Raw genomic sequence first — 17,430 nt, 5'->3', positions numbered from 1 at the left:
TTTAGCAGTTTTATAGTCCAGCGCAACGTGTAAAAGTAGCTCAGTCTCGCTATCAGTCCACACACATGAGCCTGGCGCCATATTTTCTTCTTGAAAAGGATCCGGAAGTTCTTCCTGTCAGCGGTTCTCTATTAGGCTTCTGATTGGCTTGTGTGGAATTCTCATTGTTCTAACACTGCCACCGTCAGGCTTGGCGTAATTTAACAGCTCTTGATAGCGTATTTATGCGGATCAATGTAGACGTGTTTTTTTTTAAAAACGGGGCTGTGTGCACCTAGTTTTTTTTGCAAACGAAGGTTAGAAAATATGCGTTTATCAAAATACCCGGGTATGTGTAAACGGCACCTTTGTCTGTAGGCTGTACTCCAGTGAACCAAATGATGTTGATCTTCTTCGAATGAGGCTTTTTACACAGAAGACGAGGGATGTTGAAAGAATCCCCCCAACAATGGATGCTTTGGATCTCCATCTCAAAAGGAGTGTCTTTCAAGCAAGCATCTGGACGACAGCCCACATGTAAGTATGCACATGTCTGGATTTGAGTATTGTACTATATAATCACAAAAGATCATGCATTTAGTTACTAATTTATTCATTCATTCATTTAGGTCAACAATGCCTGTCAACAACCCCACTGACCATGGCTGGAAAGAAGAGGACAGCAAACCTCTTCCAATTTGGACTACACTACCACTTGCCAAAGATGTATTCCAACTAGAGATGAAGTGCAGTTGTACAAGTACTTGTACAAATAGACCTGCCAGTTCTCGGTGTAAGTGCATGAAGGCAGAGTTAAAGTGCACACGTCTGTGCAAGTGCACATGCTATTACTAAGACTGACCACTGACTGTTATCATATCTGTTATCTGTCATAGTTATCATTGTAGAGTGGAGTATTGGAATAAATGTTAGCCCTATGGTCTTCTGTTTGTTTTTTGAATGCCAGAAAAACTGTTGTTCCTCATATTATTATTGTTATTATTATTGTTTATTTATTATTATTATTATATATTTACTTTCTTCCAGACATGAAGTTCTTTTGTGTATTTTTTTGTGAATAAAATGATGGCTTGATTGAAAAAAAGTTGGTACTCATGATCCTAAATTCATAAACTCAAAGTTGCAAGTTGGGTGCTTAATATCACATAGGCTTTATGCAGCCATATTTGTGTATGGGTATCCTTGGTATCTTTGTGCTTCAGGGATATTCTGAACACCGATCTTAAATCGAGTTGAGTGATTACCCAGCCTTTATTTACAAGAACTTTAAAAATGATGTTTCATTGCAACTTTGAGGGCATTTCCACCCTTAATCTAAAAAAAAGCACAATTTTGCTGTCCATGAGCTAAAAGTGTGCTTATTATAAAGTGTGCTTTTTATCTGGTAACCAAATGCTTAGTTCAACAGTTTCTCCTTTTAATTCTGAATCCATACATACCTCATATGTTATATTTGGTTAAACTAATCAAAAGTTGTAGCAGTTTAAATATTTTGCAGCGCCCCCTAGGCTATTTTGTTTTCTGTGTGTTTGACACTCGGACTCAAATTCTTCTATAGACCCTTTACTTCAACTTAGAAGTGAAAACCAAACTTTAACACCAATTTGAAATGACTGAGAAAAATTACACATACATACGACCCCACTATGGATGCTGTTTTCCTGACGTTTCCAGTCCTTTCACCAACTGGCTGAAAGATGGTTTTGTTTTTATTTTACAGCCCTAGGAAATACATCAATATTGTTATCTAGTTATCACCAGAAAGCAAAGAAAGCACATATATTTAATGTCCCAGATATCGTTTGAAATCGTTAGATTTTCATTCTCTACATATATTCTCACATTCCTTAAAAATGAACTAGACGGAGGAAGTCTTAATCCAAAGATGAGACACTGAAAACAGATGACAACAAACCTGGATTTCCACTATTTCAACAAGACAAAAAAGTCATGCTGAAATGACTCATAACTCTGGCCACAAATGTCCCTGACAGGCTTTCCTGGAAAAACAGGCAGATGTAAAGCTTCCTCTCACCTCCATTTAAGTACTCTTTCATAATATAAAACCCACCACAGATGGATGAATAGGATGACGGGAAGGTGGCAAGTTGATGTTGTGGAAGTCCATGGTGTAATTCAGCTGCCTCTTCTGTGTGTCTGCCCAGTCAGGTTGCCTGATATAAAAAATAAGGATGTTTTTTATGTTTCTCATTCTTCTTTTTTTATTTTTTAAAACTGCTCTAGTAATGCCAGTAGCAATTTAATTAAATTCAATTCAGTTTATTTCTATAGCGCCAAATCACAACAAAAGTCATTTCAAGACACTTCAATGATACAGTCCAATTCAAGCCAATAAGAGTCCAATTCATTGTAATCATAATCCAATCAAATCCAGTTAATTAAACTAAAAAATAATCCAATTCATACATACAAAGACAGTTCAAAAAACAATTTCATAGCCAGGGGAACCAGCAGATTGCACCAAAACCCATGGTCCAATCCCCCATCCTGAGTGTGCACAAGGTGACTGTGGAAAGAAACAACTTCCTTTTAACAGGAAGAAACCTCTGGCAGAACCAGACTGAGGAAGGGTGGCCATCTGCCTCGTCCAGCTTGGGTTTGAGAGGACAGAAAACAACAACAAACACCATGACACAATTCAAAGGATACTGTTGAGAAAGAGAAACACAAGTTAATGACAACAATAATGCGAAATGTACATAATGTCATATGAGGAAATAAAAGGGAGGGAAAAGAGAGCAAAGTGAGTAAAAGTGTAATATAGAAACCATAAGCTTTATCAAAAAGGAAAGTTTTAACTCAAGGGGTAGAGGGATAGGGCCAGATGGAGGGATTGGAATTTGGCTCTGGTCTCATGTCCCATTCACAGACTCCAAGTCTACCAACCTGGACATCATCTGGTGGCACTAGTCCTTGATCTGGCCTGTGGTCTTGGGAGCTTAGTGCAGTCTCCTCCACGTACTACAGTTTATGGCTTCAGCTGGCAGTGGATTTACCAGAAAACACTTTCTTAATTATCCCAGCAGTGCCTGATAGAAGATAGAGAAGTTGTCTGCCAATCGGAAGGTTAGTTAAATCCATAGCTTCCCCTGTCCACATGTTGATGTGTCCTTATGTAACTAAAGAAGCTCACATCACCTCCAATGCACATATCACTGTGAATAAGAAAAAACATAGAAAAGCACTATATGAATGTAGAGCAATTACTACCGTGACAGATTTTCAATTAAAATTAAAACTACAATGATTTACTGGCATTGGTTCTTCTTCAGTTCTTCTCAAGTGTCCACCTGTTTCTTCACGGGACGTCCATTTGCTTTAACCTGAACTTGAGACAGCCCACACAGACACCAATGCTTTGTCAGTTTTTTTAAAATAAAAGTTTCATGTTTTTGTGCTGTGAATTCATTGAAGGCAGACTTCATTTTCATGTCTGCACTCCATGAACCATGAATAAAAAAAATAAAAAAAATGTTCATACTTTTTGCATTTTGTACAGCTTTAATCAACAATACATAGTTTAAACTCTCAATAAGTCAGCTGTAGAGCTTTTGTTTTCTGTTGACAAACATTTATGAGATCAGTCTGTTTTTCCTTTTCTAAGCTGCTATAGTCAGCTAAAGATTTGTTATCGTCATCACGACACGTGAGTAGTAATGAAGAAAGGGAATAAATATTTATTCTAAGGTCCACTGTGTAGGATGCAGCAATATCTAGTGGTATAAACTAAAATTTGAAACCAAATGAATACCACCCACTGCCCCTCAACTATTGTGGTTGAGAAAATGCAAAAAGGTCCAGGTTACTATAGTAACATGGTGGTGTTAATGATAACAAATCTACACTGATGATCGCATGCAGTACCAATTAAAAGTTTGGATACACTTTCCAGTTTTGTATTTATGAACATTAGAATGCATCTATGTCATTAGAATGCCTGACACATTACACTGTGGAACATTAAAACTCTTTTTTAATTCTGGGGCTTTGGCACATGTTTTATACACAAGAGTGATGCAGTATGTTGCCCTGCATTTATGTCACACTTTTCTAGTTTTTTTGAGCTCTCACATTCACAGTGATTATTTTCCCGTACATAGAGCATTTCTCATATAGTCATATAGACTCATATACACACTGTTGATACATTGGGGACAATGTTTGGTCCAGTATTTTATCCAAGGACACTTCGATATGTAGACTTGAGAAACCGAGGATGGAATCACCAGCCTTGTGATTGGTGCACGACTGCTTTACCTCCTGAGCCCACAGCCGCCCCCGGCTGTTGTATTGGCAAATATGTAAGCAGAAATGGCCTCAATACATATTCAGCAGAGACAAACAAACATGGACATTTATTTTTGGTTGCGTTTTTGACCACTTGATGAATCTTAGTCTAATGTTAGCTCTGTTTTTGTCTCAAATAAGCCCTGAGGGAAATAACTGACTCTAAAGACGGTAAGTCTTACTTTAAATTCATCGACCAGTTCCTAACTTTGTCAAGGTGTAGCTTGGTGCCGGATATGTCATGTGCTTGGAGTTTAACAGAAGGTTTTCACTGACGTTTGTATAAAATACTGTCAGAAGGAATAAAGTCATTAAACCAAAACACTAAGCTGAAAGACACTAATGTGCTTTGTAGAGCTGAGAACAAATCAACATCAACCTTTTCAGTTCATAATTTGATAATGCCCTATTATAAAATGGTGAATAACTCAGCTTTTAATGTTTGACGAGGGCTGCACGGTGGTGTGGTTGTTAGCACCGTTGCCTCACAGCAAGAGGGTTCCAGTTTCAACTCTCGGCTGGGGCCTTTCTGTGTGGAGTTTGCATGTTCTCCCGTGTATGTGTGGGTTCTCTCCGGGTTCCTCCCACTGTCCAAAAAACATGCATGTTAGGTCAATTGGTGTCTCTAAAATTGTCCTTATGAGTAAGTGTGAGCGTGTGTGGTTGTTTGTCTCGTTTGTCTCTGTGTGGCCCTGTGATGGACTGGCGACCTGTCCAGGGTGTACCCCGCCTCTCGCCCGATGACCGCTGGGATAGGCTCCAGCCCCCCCGCGACACGACCGACAGATAAGCGGGTATAGAAAATGAATGGATGGATGTTTGACAAAAGTATACAAGAGTACAAAAGTTTGTCATTTGTATATGTGAAAATGGCAAGTAACGTCACCACAGCCATGTGTTTAAAAAAAGCAAAAAACAAACACAAGAAGATACTATTAATTCCTTCACATGTTCCATTACAATCCGCTTACACCTACATTCTCTAAACACATGCACAATGAGGTATTGTTATCGTAGATGGTATTGCCGGACCACCTCATTAAGGCTAAGTATCCACAGACGGGCCAGCGGTCACACATCGTGGCTGTTGCAGCATCTAAACATGGCAGTGGCTCCTGTCAGCCCAGAGAGTGACCTCCCTCACCTCAATTTTCCCAATGCCAGCAGAACAACAGTGTAGTATTTGAAAACCCAGCAGAAAACGAGCCTCCTGTAGGAGCTTGAGTTATTTTAGGCAGAAGCAGTGACAATGGGAACGAGGGGTGGTTGTAGTAGGTTGGGTGAGTTTGCGAAATCCAAGTGAATTTCTGGTTGCCAGTGGAGTTCATGGGAGAGAGCTGGCTTTTTATATGTGCCCCCTCCCCATCTTCTCAAACCATCAAACCTCATGGCGCTGCAATCATTTAATACTCCATCATTATGGGCTTTCTAACTTCATAAAACCGCACACATGATTTTGGTTATGTTGTAGTAGTACCACATTCCCCCTTCTGGATTTTACAACACCAGCGTAGAACTGGGTCTGTTGATGTTTTGCTTCTGAAAGGGAATGGAGTTTTTCTGTGAGGGTACTGACCTTCTGACCCCATGTCATGGCTCCGGCAACCTCCTGTGTTTGGCTGAACGTATCCTGTTCTTGGCACCGAATGTGGATGTAGCACTACGAAGGGCTCTTTTTGTTGGTCAGGATCCATTAAAACACCGTGAGAACCTGTGTTTAACTGTGGCTTTCCTGTGCCCTCAGCAATTTCCTCCAGAAGTCAGTAGCTCTTTGCTGCAGCACGGAAGAGATGGTTCAGGTTAACGTGTGTTTGTTTGGGTTGTATCGGCTTTTATTCTTGTTGGGCTGATCTTCAAGCGTGCGTGTACATGCATGGGTGTCATAGATGGGATCAAGAGCGTTTGGGCGGTCTCCATGCCCCTGTGTTTTGCGATGTGCAGCCTGCCGGAAAGTGGAACCTGATGCTATTGCAGACTATGACAAACAGCCAAAAGCCCTGTAGCTGAAGAGAGAGGGAGAAGGAGAGAAAAGAGAGTAAGCATGAATGAGAAATAAAGGGTGAGTAGAGGTGAGGAACAGATAAAACTTGCATGCAAAGATAAAATTTGAGACAGGGTGTTTACCCTGCCACTGGCCAACTATTGCATTGTTATAAGTAACCTATTATCTCTGGTTTAAAGAGCATTCCTTGGTAACCATGGCCTTCTGTTCACCCCTTTGTAAAACTCAAGAACCTCACACTAAGCCATGAAGTCTGACGTCAGCACTTTATCCCGTCTGAGGTCTCGGGTCAAGGGTGAGGGTTCAGGGTGCACAGACAGACTGTGGAGTCACAATGAGCAGGGCCCGGTCAGTCTGGTTCTGCCCGTGGCTATTTCAGCTTCAAAGCAACCAGCATGATTCCACTGGATTCAGCCAATTTTGTAACCAGAGGGGAGAGATGCATAAATTAGAGAAGCCAGGTATGAGGAAATGGTTGAGCTGCTGCCTGGCATGTAAATATTTGGTGGCACGCATCCTGACATTCTGACACAGCTGTATTAGTATTTGATTAACTGAGTAGTCTGAGACGATGGCATGTCTTCTCAAGACTCCTCACGCATGAGAGACAGACATCGAGTACTGAAGGTCTAACAAGCCTGGATTTTTCCAATGTTTATTATTGGTCTCTTTTATCTGATTGCTTTTAAGACTCACGGCATGAAGAGCGGAGAATTGTCTCTTTCCCCTCACTCCCACATCCTCTGTGGTAAGAAGGTCACTCCAAGTCTGCAATAAGACACACACTCACACTCACACACACGCAAACACACAGCCATTCTGACTGCTTCTTCTTAGACTGCCGCCTCCATAGCAACCCCAATGTTTACGCCCCGCTCCCCACCTCCACCTCTGCCGTCACATCACACCAGCCTGCGGTTTTATCAAAACTACACATTTGAAAAGAAAATTGGAGTGATGATCAGCCCAAGCAGGGATATTCCAGACCATTAGGCAGATCCTGTTTCAGCTGATGTGTGTGGGTTGGAGAGTGTGGGAGAGTTGGGATGTAGAAGAGCAGACTATCAAAGCAGGCATTTCTGAACTGTGTGGAAGGATAAGGTGTGCAATGACAAGTGACACCAACGCAATTGGCAGCAAAACTGCTCGCATATCATTTATTTCCAAGGATTTTTAATCTTCAGGCATCACTGGGCTGATGGGGTGTCTGACACAAAAGTGGGAGGGGTCACGTGCCAAGAGAGGAAGAGGATGTCTCACTGGCAACTTCCCCTTTTGTGCAGCAAAAGCAAAGATCTGAGAACCATGAATGTAATGAGGCTGTTTAGTGGAATTATATGAACAAGACTGGTACAGATTGATTTAACCTCTGAGATCAACAGCAGCAATAATCAAACCCAATGACAGCTTCTACAGATTGTTGAGGGGAAAAAAATACTGCTACATTGTAGATTTTGCTTTGGGATAGATCATTTATTCTTCCATTTGATTGCATTTCATTACATTTAAAATTTCTCTGCACGAGAAAAAATGTCTTTACCTAAATGCTGATTTAACATATGATTTAATGATTTCTGCTAATTAGCACAAATAAATAAATCATTGTCATTACAGGTATATTGGATTTATTTCAGAGATCACAAAATTACTTGAATTAATCCTGAAGGTGGTGAACAGAAAATAGATCAAATTTCATGCCAGTTCATCCAGGATTGTAGAAACATGTAGCACAAAGCACCAAAGTTTTTAGGGTTCATCCTAAAATTAACCTGTGCGATATTTAGCACCAATTGATCTTGTAGAAAATTGAGAAAGTTCACTGCAACAGTGAATATCTTAGCAAGCGGGATGACCCTCACAAAGCCTAGAATAACCTAATTATGCTTTTGAAATGTTACATTGGGTTAGGTTTGGATTAGGGTTAAGCTCTATACAGTGAAATGAAAGTACTTTCTATTTCAATTCGACAGTTTTATGTATCAGGATATAATAAAAAAATAATCATCCGGTCTTAAAATTATCTTTAGAAATTTCTCAAAAATAAACCCAAAATGCAGAAACATGGTGAGAAAAAAAAACTAAGTGTACCACATGATTCAGCATCTTGTAGAGCCACCTTTAACAGCAGTAATTGTTTTCTTGAAATGTAATACAGTAGACATTTCTGGTGTTGGCGGCACAGTATATTGAAGTATGTTAAGAAAGAGGCTGAAATATGCTTAGATTCCAGATTGTGCAGAATTTCTTAAAATAATGCTCACTCCATAACCCCAAAGATGTATCAGGCATGTGTACACTACTGGGTGCAACATGAAAAGTAAGGGGATTTCAGAAGTCAATAGCACTGGGGTGACTCAGGCTCAGGACTACAGGAGTAATTCACCAGAAGTTCGATCGTTTAATGGTTTCCCAGTTCCCATGTCGAAGTGTCTGCAAAATACAAAACCGTGCATTCAGGTTTGAATGAGTTTATGGCAGTGAAAGTACAGAATGAATGTGTGTGTGTGTGTGTGTGTGTGTGTGTGTGTGTGTGTGTGTGTGTGTGTGTGTGTGTGTGTGTGTGTGAATGTGGCATGAATTGTGAAGACCAGAATAGTGCTGTATAAATGCAGTCCATTCATCACTTAGAATTCCTCCTTCGAGCACCTTAATTGTGAAAAGAATTCATGGCAATCCATTCAATAGTTATGATGGACCGAGGGATTGAACAGGCAGCAGTGATAAGGTTAAAATCATTCTGCTGACATGTCTAAAAATATGAAGATGCTGTCACAGAAACACACCAGGGAATGTAATTTAAAAGTTCATGAGGGCATCCACAGCTGGGAAAAAAAAAAAAAAAAGTTCAGTCAGTGCAAGTCATGCTTATCTTGTTTAAAACATGTGTTAACACACATGTCACTCCCCGCATGGCGCCAAACACACCCTGTCGAAAGTTCAACAAATCATCAGCCCTCCTGCAGGGCTCCATTCTTTGCTCCCCTGCCTCCCCTCTTCCTCTCATGTCTCTTTATTACATCACATTGCAGACAGAACTCTTTGTTCAAACAAGAATCAGAATCACTGACTATGACTTTCCTACACTAGACGTTAGACATCAAGGCCAGGCTCTGTTTGTCTGGTGAATCCTCTGTTTGAGTATGGAAGCCTGGAAGTGAGATAAACTATAAACCTTCATGCTGACTGTATCAAAAAATGTGCCTTTGAATGTTCAGTAGAAGAAATGTTGAGCATGAATGATTTTTTAAAAGCAATAAAAGAACTTAAATGTGGAAAAGGCTGAAGCAACAAGGCAAAACAGATTTAATTGATTTAAATTTAATTCAGTTTTATTTATGTAGCGCCAAATCACAACAAAGTCATCTCAAGGCACTTCAATGATACAGTCCAATTCAAGCCAATTAGAGTCCAATTCATTGTAATCATAATACAATAAAATCCAATTAATCAGATTCAAATTAGTCCAATTCAGAAATACAGAGCCAATTAAAAAAAATGTTACACATGAGTAATTCAGGAAAGCATGCCATGTAACTCGAATGTCTTTAACAACTTGCAGCTTTTTTCTAATCTCCAAACCACACGTCTCCTGTGAAGCATTCATCCCTGTAATACACAATGCTTTGCCAGTTTCCCTACCATCTGCAAAGGCGGAGGAGAAGAGGAGGAAGGAGCAAGAGGAAAGCAGCAGGGCCAGACCAATCAGCAGGAGACATCTTCTATTCATTGAGCCATGTCAGGATCTCCCTGACTTGACCTCCACTTCCTCTCTGTGGTCACATCAAAGTGGCTCAGTCACTGAAAGCCCAGACCACACTGTCATCTCAAAGGTGGGTGTGGATACGGAGGAAGTTCTCTGAGGTCATTCAGAAAGAGGGAATTATTTGCCAAGATGTTTCCTCATTCATGTGCTGTCTGTCAAACCCCAAATTACGCACACACCTGAGTCAACACAGCAGTGGGTGTAAACTGATTAAAGATGAGCAGAGACATAACAGAAGATGAGGCAACTCATCTTAGATTAACCAGTGAAAACCTGCCCCTGCTGTTTTCTCTTATTCTTGGGTGGGGATGATGGAGTGTAGTGTACACCGGCTGAGGGGGTGTTTGTTGCTTTTGTAAGTCAGACAGAATAACTACTCACGTTTACAGATGATATCTAATATTATTTACCATGTTGCCAGGTCCACCCCGAGATCCAACTGGTGTCTTCAATCTCCAAAGAGTCACAACAGAGTTGTCAGTTTGGGAAACATAAGTGGCCCCTCTCGACTATGATATTTCTCTTCCACCCAAGTTGCACTCTTTCTGTTCATTTTCAGATAAACACTTAGAATTTCAACATGACTCAGCTGTTCCCTCTGACATAAACTCTTATCTCTTGCTATCCCCCTCTCTGTTTCATAACAGTCTCCATCCCATCGCTCCCACGCTGATAGTTTTCATTGTGCCATGTTTTGAGTTGCCCTGGGAGTTGAAGTGCCTTGAGTTATTGTCCGGCCTTCACGCACACACTCATGGTTACAGCATCGCTGTGTGGCTGTGTGGTCACTCATGGAAACAAGCAGACAATAGCTTGGAAATGTCATGTGCAGTGTTCTCCTCACATTTTGAAAGATGAGTGTTTTCCACTCCTCTGTCTCCCTGGTGGTGACTGTGGGATCTTTCATTAAGTCATGGCCTCACTCATAAAGTCAACAAGAATTAGGAAGTCCACCACAACTTTTGTTACCATGGCATCCACAAAAACATCAAAGGATCCGTATATGGAATCAAACAAGGTGTGCTTCCCAGGGGGCTAGCTTTTTAAAAGGTGAATCATAAGAAACTATATATAGAATAGCTGAAGACAGTTACTTGTAAGTGGGTATAAGCAGCTGAAATATTAAGCTAAAAGAATAATTCAAATAATAATTCAAAATAATGCATGCACAGTTTAAATATAAAGTACACTTTGAAAAGATGAAATTATGTGCTGAACAAATTGAACATCAGCAATACTTAGAAGAAGTTCTGTAGCTGAAATAAGAAACGGAAAGTTGCCAAATTGATAAATGATTAACATATCCAAAAGTGTGCTGATTTTACTGTAATTGAAAAATAAATTTCAAGATGTGCAATAATTGTATAAAAGTAATGAACACATGAAATTGGAAAGCTGATGGAAAAATATCTGCAATAATGAGCTGAAAGTCATGATAAATGGTTGAATAACACAGCTAAATGTAAGCTAATATATAAATGTTTGTAACAGATAGCTAAAAAGGTAAGTAATACATTAAAAAAATGAAAATAAAGAGGATAAAAAGAAGTTAGAGATATTTTTTTTTAAAATCTCATAAAAGAAATTAACAGTTCTCATTGCCAAGACAACAGGTAAGCAATGCAAATGGCTAAAATGGGCAAACAGTTACATTAGCTAAAAGTAACAAATAACTTGAATAAAAATTAAAATTGTTGAAACAGTGAATTAGAAAAAAATCCAGGAAAATACTTAAATCAATCTTTTAATTCAAATTTAAGAGTTAAAGTAAAAAATAAATCAAATAAGAGCATTGGATCAGTAAGGAGTTGAGAGCTGTACATACAAATATAGGCAGGTTAATAAAAGAATATCTAATGTATAATCATGCTTATGACATTTGAAAATTCTGACACAATTAGTTTTTTTTCACACATCTGGAAGCATAATCCCCTCCCAGATGAGGTTATTTCAGTGTTGTGGTATTGAAATGAGCTAGTTTGGTCTAAAATACAAAAATATTTAGCCAAAATGCTCCGTTTATGAATCATGAGATTTTTCTGGTCTTTTTTTTGACACAGTGTTTCCTGATCTCTGTCTTGATCTTGTCTTGGTCTCAAACCCTTCAGATCTTGTTTTTGTCTTGATGCCTGGACACTCTGGGTCTTGGTTATGTTCTGGTCTTGGTTTTATGTGGTGCTCATTACAGCACCACCTACAAATTCAAGTAGATAGATAAGTCTGTGGATGAACAGTTGGAATAAATAATAGCCCTGGAGTATTATGAGAGGTGTGCATCCCACTCTATTTGTTCTTTGTTAGTGCACCATAAGGATAGTAGCAGTGCACTTCCTGCAGCTGTAATGCTCTGCAGATACAGCATGCACCCAAAATAACAGGGTCTGGAACTGCACGGTTCGAGACTCAGCAACAGTTCTGAATGAGAGTATTTTAAATCCCTTACAAGGGGCGGATGGTGCACTTCCACAATGTACATAACTCGAACACTCCTTACTTTTATAAATCCTGTGGGACATTTGGATACTGATTAAAAAAACACAAAGGTTTTCAAAAATGCTAACAAATTTTGAATGATTTTCTATCATAAGCTTTTTCAGTAAAACAAAAGTATTGTGAAGGTTTTGGACTTCACCCTTGCCAGATAAAAGTAAATCATGAAATCCAGCAGAAAATTCATTCTGAAATGTATTTGTGTCATACACTGTGGCAGCGCCTCATTGTTCTACATGACACAGCGCAGTAGGTCGACCCGAATGACCTAAGAGCCAACTCAGTGATTCAGCCCTACGGCTCGTTAACTGCTCACACCTATTAGTCCATGGTGATGAAAGAGAGAGCAGATGGATCGACAAAAGAATCACAACAAAAGACGTGTTCTTCAGGCCGGAGTAAACAAAAGATTTGCAGGGATGATGTAGCTGGTTTTCCCCTTTTCTAACACAAAGCCCGGTACAGTATTTCATGGAATCCAAGTGCTTGACTCAAACAACCCCCCTTCCTCTTCCTTCATCCAGAGGACTCTCCTAACAACCCGGCCGTTTGTTGCTGTTGGGAGGGAAGTGATCTTAATGAATCGCAGTCGGGGGAGTCAGCAGGAGGATGTATTAAGCCAGGACCCAGCCTATCTGATGTCAGAGATAGTATGTGTGTGTGTGTGTGTGTGTGAGAGAGAGAGAGAGACACATCAGCCTACACAAATGTGATCAGACTATGGGTGGTATGGTGCTGGGCCCCTCTCTGTCTCCATGTGCTGCTGACTGTATGATTGCTGCACAATAACTGCTATACACTGCACGTTTCACTGATAACAAAGTGAGCCTTTGTGTGTGTCAGAGCAGATTAATAAAAGTGTCTGATTTCCTCATAAACTGCTGTTGCGTTTCATTCCTGTGGTTCCACTTCTGTGAAACCGTTGCAGTCTCTGATTAGGGTTTCTGTGGTCATGTTTTAGATGTTTTAGTATGAGTGTTATCCTGAGCCAAGTTACATCCTGGCTACTCACTCTGCTGTGGCCACCCTACGAAAGATTAGGTTTGTGTTACTCAACCACCTAAGCATGATACGTGCTCCTTCAGAACAGCAGGCTACGTAAAGGGACAACAGTTCTGCAATTCCCAAGAATAGAAAGGAGGGAATTAAATGTCCCCGCGACCCGACCGACGGATTCAGCGGTATAGAAAATGGATGGATGGATGGATGGGAATTAAATGTAATAATACAAGCCCAAGGTTATGAGTCTTGGTAAAATGTAAAAAAAAAAACGAAGTCAATGACTTGCAGATTACAGACCAATATTTTATTCACAACAGAGCATAGAAAACATAAAATGTTGAAAGTGAGACATTTTACTATGTCATGGAAAATATTATTCAATCTTGAATTTCATGACAGCAGCACGTCTCAAAAAGGTTTTATCACTTGATCATTCATTACCCCTATTTTGCCAGCTTGTCTTCACTGAAAGCAGGAGGCATTCCAGCCAGCCTCTGGGTTTTGTGTATAGTATTTCTACTTTTCCCTTGTTTAGATTTCCGTTTTTTTGTGTTGACTGAGCTGGTTCGGTTTTCTGGTTAAAAGCTCTCTCTCCTCTTACTCAGGAAGATGCAACATCCAAGATTTCTGAAAAGAATCTCAGATTACTGATTGGTTGGACCACATTACAGTTTTCCAGTTCACTTCCGCAGTCCATCTTTAAGAAGGTTGAGCAAAGAATGCAGCAATGTTTCTGGATAGTGTTGATATGTTTTAGCATGTCATATGAGTTTAACTTGTGTGGATGTTGTGCATTCATCGAATTTAAGAAGTACACTGATTTCCACTGATAATGTAATTTGATATTGTTACTTGATATTGTAATCATATTTGACCATATTCCTAAGAATGATGAAATCCAAAAAATTCAATTGAAAACATTATTTTCAAACTGGACTATTTTCTCACACAATCTTTCAGAGTGGTGATCCCATTTCTGAAAGATGTAGCCTGTCTGGGATGGGGCTTTTTATACTCAAAATGGATGGATGGATGGAGGATTGTAGTATAGATTCTAGTATTAGAACTAAACTGATAGCTAATAGACAGCTTGTGGCTAAATCTTTGGAATTGAACATGTAATATTAGATGAAGAAATTTACATCTGAAAGTACTAAATTCACCATTCACATCGTGAAAGTAATGGGCAAATTGAAATAGCAAGCTAACAAAAATAGGCTAACAAATAGCAGAAATGTTTAGATAAAATGAATAAACTGCTTGAATGAAGAAGCAGTTTACACTACAAAAGTAATGAATATATTCTTGATGCTAAAGTTGGATAGCTGATATTTAGATGAAAACTGACCATTGTAACTGATTAACAGTTGAAAAGGCTAAAAGTAATGGCTAATGGTAAAAAACAATAAGCTGTGTAAATAATTCATATTGATATTGGTATTTGGCTCCTTCAATCTATTATAAAGCGATTGTGGTCAAACGTGCCTTTTCATGACTGTAACTGTATTTAAAGCCCTGGAAAAGTCGTAGAGCAGTATGTCAAAACAAAAACACAAATCATCGTGAGCTTTGATGCTTAACTTTTTTAAGATAGATTAAGTCAGAATTAGCTGCAGCTACAGAGCTGGGATGTGAAAACTCTGTCAATTTACACAGAAAGCCATAAAAAAGTAGTAAGTAGGTCTTTGGTTTTTCTTTGTCTTATTCATTGCTCATTCATTATTCTGAAATATCATAAATCAGCCAAATGAGAGAATTAAATGTCTAAAAAAAAAAAACATATCAAGTCTTTTTATCACTGAGTGTTGTGAAACACAATATACTCCTGTGCTCTGGTTATGCAATCAAAACTTTGACTAAAGTCTTTGAGCAAAATCTGGTCCTGGTCTGAAAATTCAGACGAGTTTCAAATTTGGCATGAAGGTCAAGAAGAGGAAGCCCACCATTCTCCTTAATATGCCCACGCATCTCTTTTCCTAAGAGTTGTCAATATTCACATACAGGTGAGCCTGCTGGAAAATATTTCATTCAGTCAGATCAACCAATTGTTGAGGCGATCGTGTCCTCATATGGCCGTTCTATAAAGAGTCTCTGTCAGCAGATTAACTGCCACTCAGAAGATCAAAGATTTGCTTGTCAGACACATTCCTCGCCTCCTGTATCACTGTACAGCCTGCAATTAGGTTCCCCACCTTCCCCCCTCCCTTTCTCTTTCTTCTCTTCTGTCCCTGCATGTCAGACAGACACCTCCATTCATGCAGTGCACAGAAAGCTGTATGCTGACAGGCACTGGCCATTGTAGCAAACATTGCCTAATTATACATTTGTTCCTGTGTGGTATGGTCTAATCACACAGCAACAATGGCTGTTTTGTCCTGTCGTATCCAGGCATCACTAAGAACTGGAGCACTGTTATTGAAACCATCTTTAAAAGACACTGTCCCTCTGTTTTCTTTGGCACCTGCAGCACAGGTAACACCAAGGAAGAGTGGGCAAGCCTTTCCTTGGTAAAGTGAAAGCCTTTAAATGGATCTGGAGGAATCTCTGTATTTAACTAAAGGCTGTTATCAGCAGGAAATCAGCATTTTAAATCTCTCATCAAAGTGAGATAAATTCTTGAGGTGCATTGCTGAAAGTAAGACCAGCTTTGATGTGGTCGAGTTTCGGTCTGCAGTTCAGTCAGACTACAAGGCAACAGTTAATGATTACGCTCATTACTTTTCAAACCGTGGGGGATTTATTACTGTTGAGAGAGACTTTAGTTTGTGAAGCTTAACAATATGTGTGGTCAGATTAAGAAGAAGTTGTGAGACCATTGAAATATTCGTGAAACAGACTAATAAAATATTCATTGTGTTCCCTTTCAATGATTCTGTCACGACATGTATTATTACTATTGATGTATTGGTCTGTAGGCTTCACTTCATTTGGACCACTTTAGAGCTGTGGCGGTTTTATCTAAAAAAAATTTATGCTTCAACGGATTTCAGATTGAACTATTTTCTTTCATGAAAAAAAAAGATGGCTGTCCTGTTGATATGGTGGAGTGACAAGTACAATATTTAACTATGAAATGGGGTGAAGTATAGATGGAGATTTGGTGGTATAATGGTATAACATGGAGATTTAAATACAAGTATGTCAACACTGAACAAAGAGATATTACTGAGTAATATATCGGAAGAATTCACATAAAAGCAGCTTATTCTCGTGTCTTAGTATCTACAACCAGGAATGTTTTTTGTTTAATAAAGCAACTCATATAACTAATGAGCTATTAATTGATGTTTTCTACACAAAAATGATCAAATATTAAATATTAAAAGCAGTTTTATTTCCCTTTTAGGTGTTATTGCTAATGCATTGTGTGAACTAATCTGTTGGATGGCTACGTTTTACAACATAGTCAACATCATAAAATAAAATTATACTGAATTTTACAGGACAGAAATGGATTCGAGTTGAGAATTCATTAGACTGAATTGAAATGAATCGGGTTGTAATGATTCCGCCTTAATTGGAATGGATCAGAATAAATTGCATTGCATTGAAATTATCTGGGATGTAATGAGTGACTTAATTGAAATTAATTGGCTTATGAGTTGGATTTTATTGGACCATTATTAATTGGACTGAACAGAAAAGGATGAAAATTAATTAAAATTAATTAGATTATAATTAATTGAACTAAATTGGACTGGACAATAAAGTGGTTTAAATCGCACCATATTCAATATGAATTGCCTGTTGAGGCATTGAGGGGTTGCGACGTTTGTTTGTTCAAAATTTTCTAGAATTGAACTTAATTGAATCGAATTTAGTTTTTGCACACAAAGTGAAGAAATATTCAACATGTTGGTACAAA

This window comes from Odontesthes bonariensis, chromosome 12, assembly GCF_027942865.1.
Source record: "Odontesthes bonariensis isolate fOdoBon6 chromosome 12, fOdoBon6.hap1, whole genome shotgun sequence".
NCBI lineage: Eukaryota > Metazoa > Chordata > Actinopteri > Atheriniformes > Atherinopsidae > Odontesthes > Odontesthes bonariensis.
The sequence above is the reverse complement of the archived record's forward strand: the minus strand, read 5'-3'. Positions refer to the sequence as shown.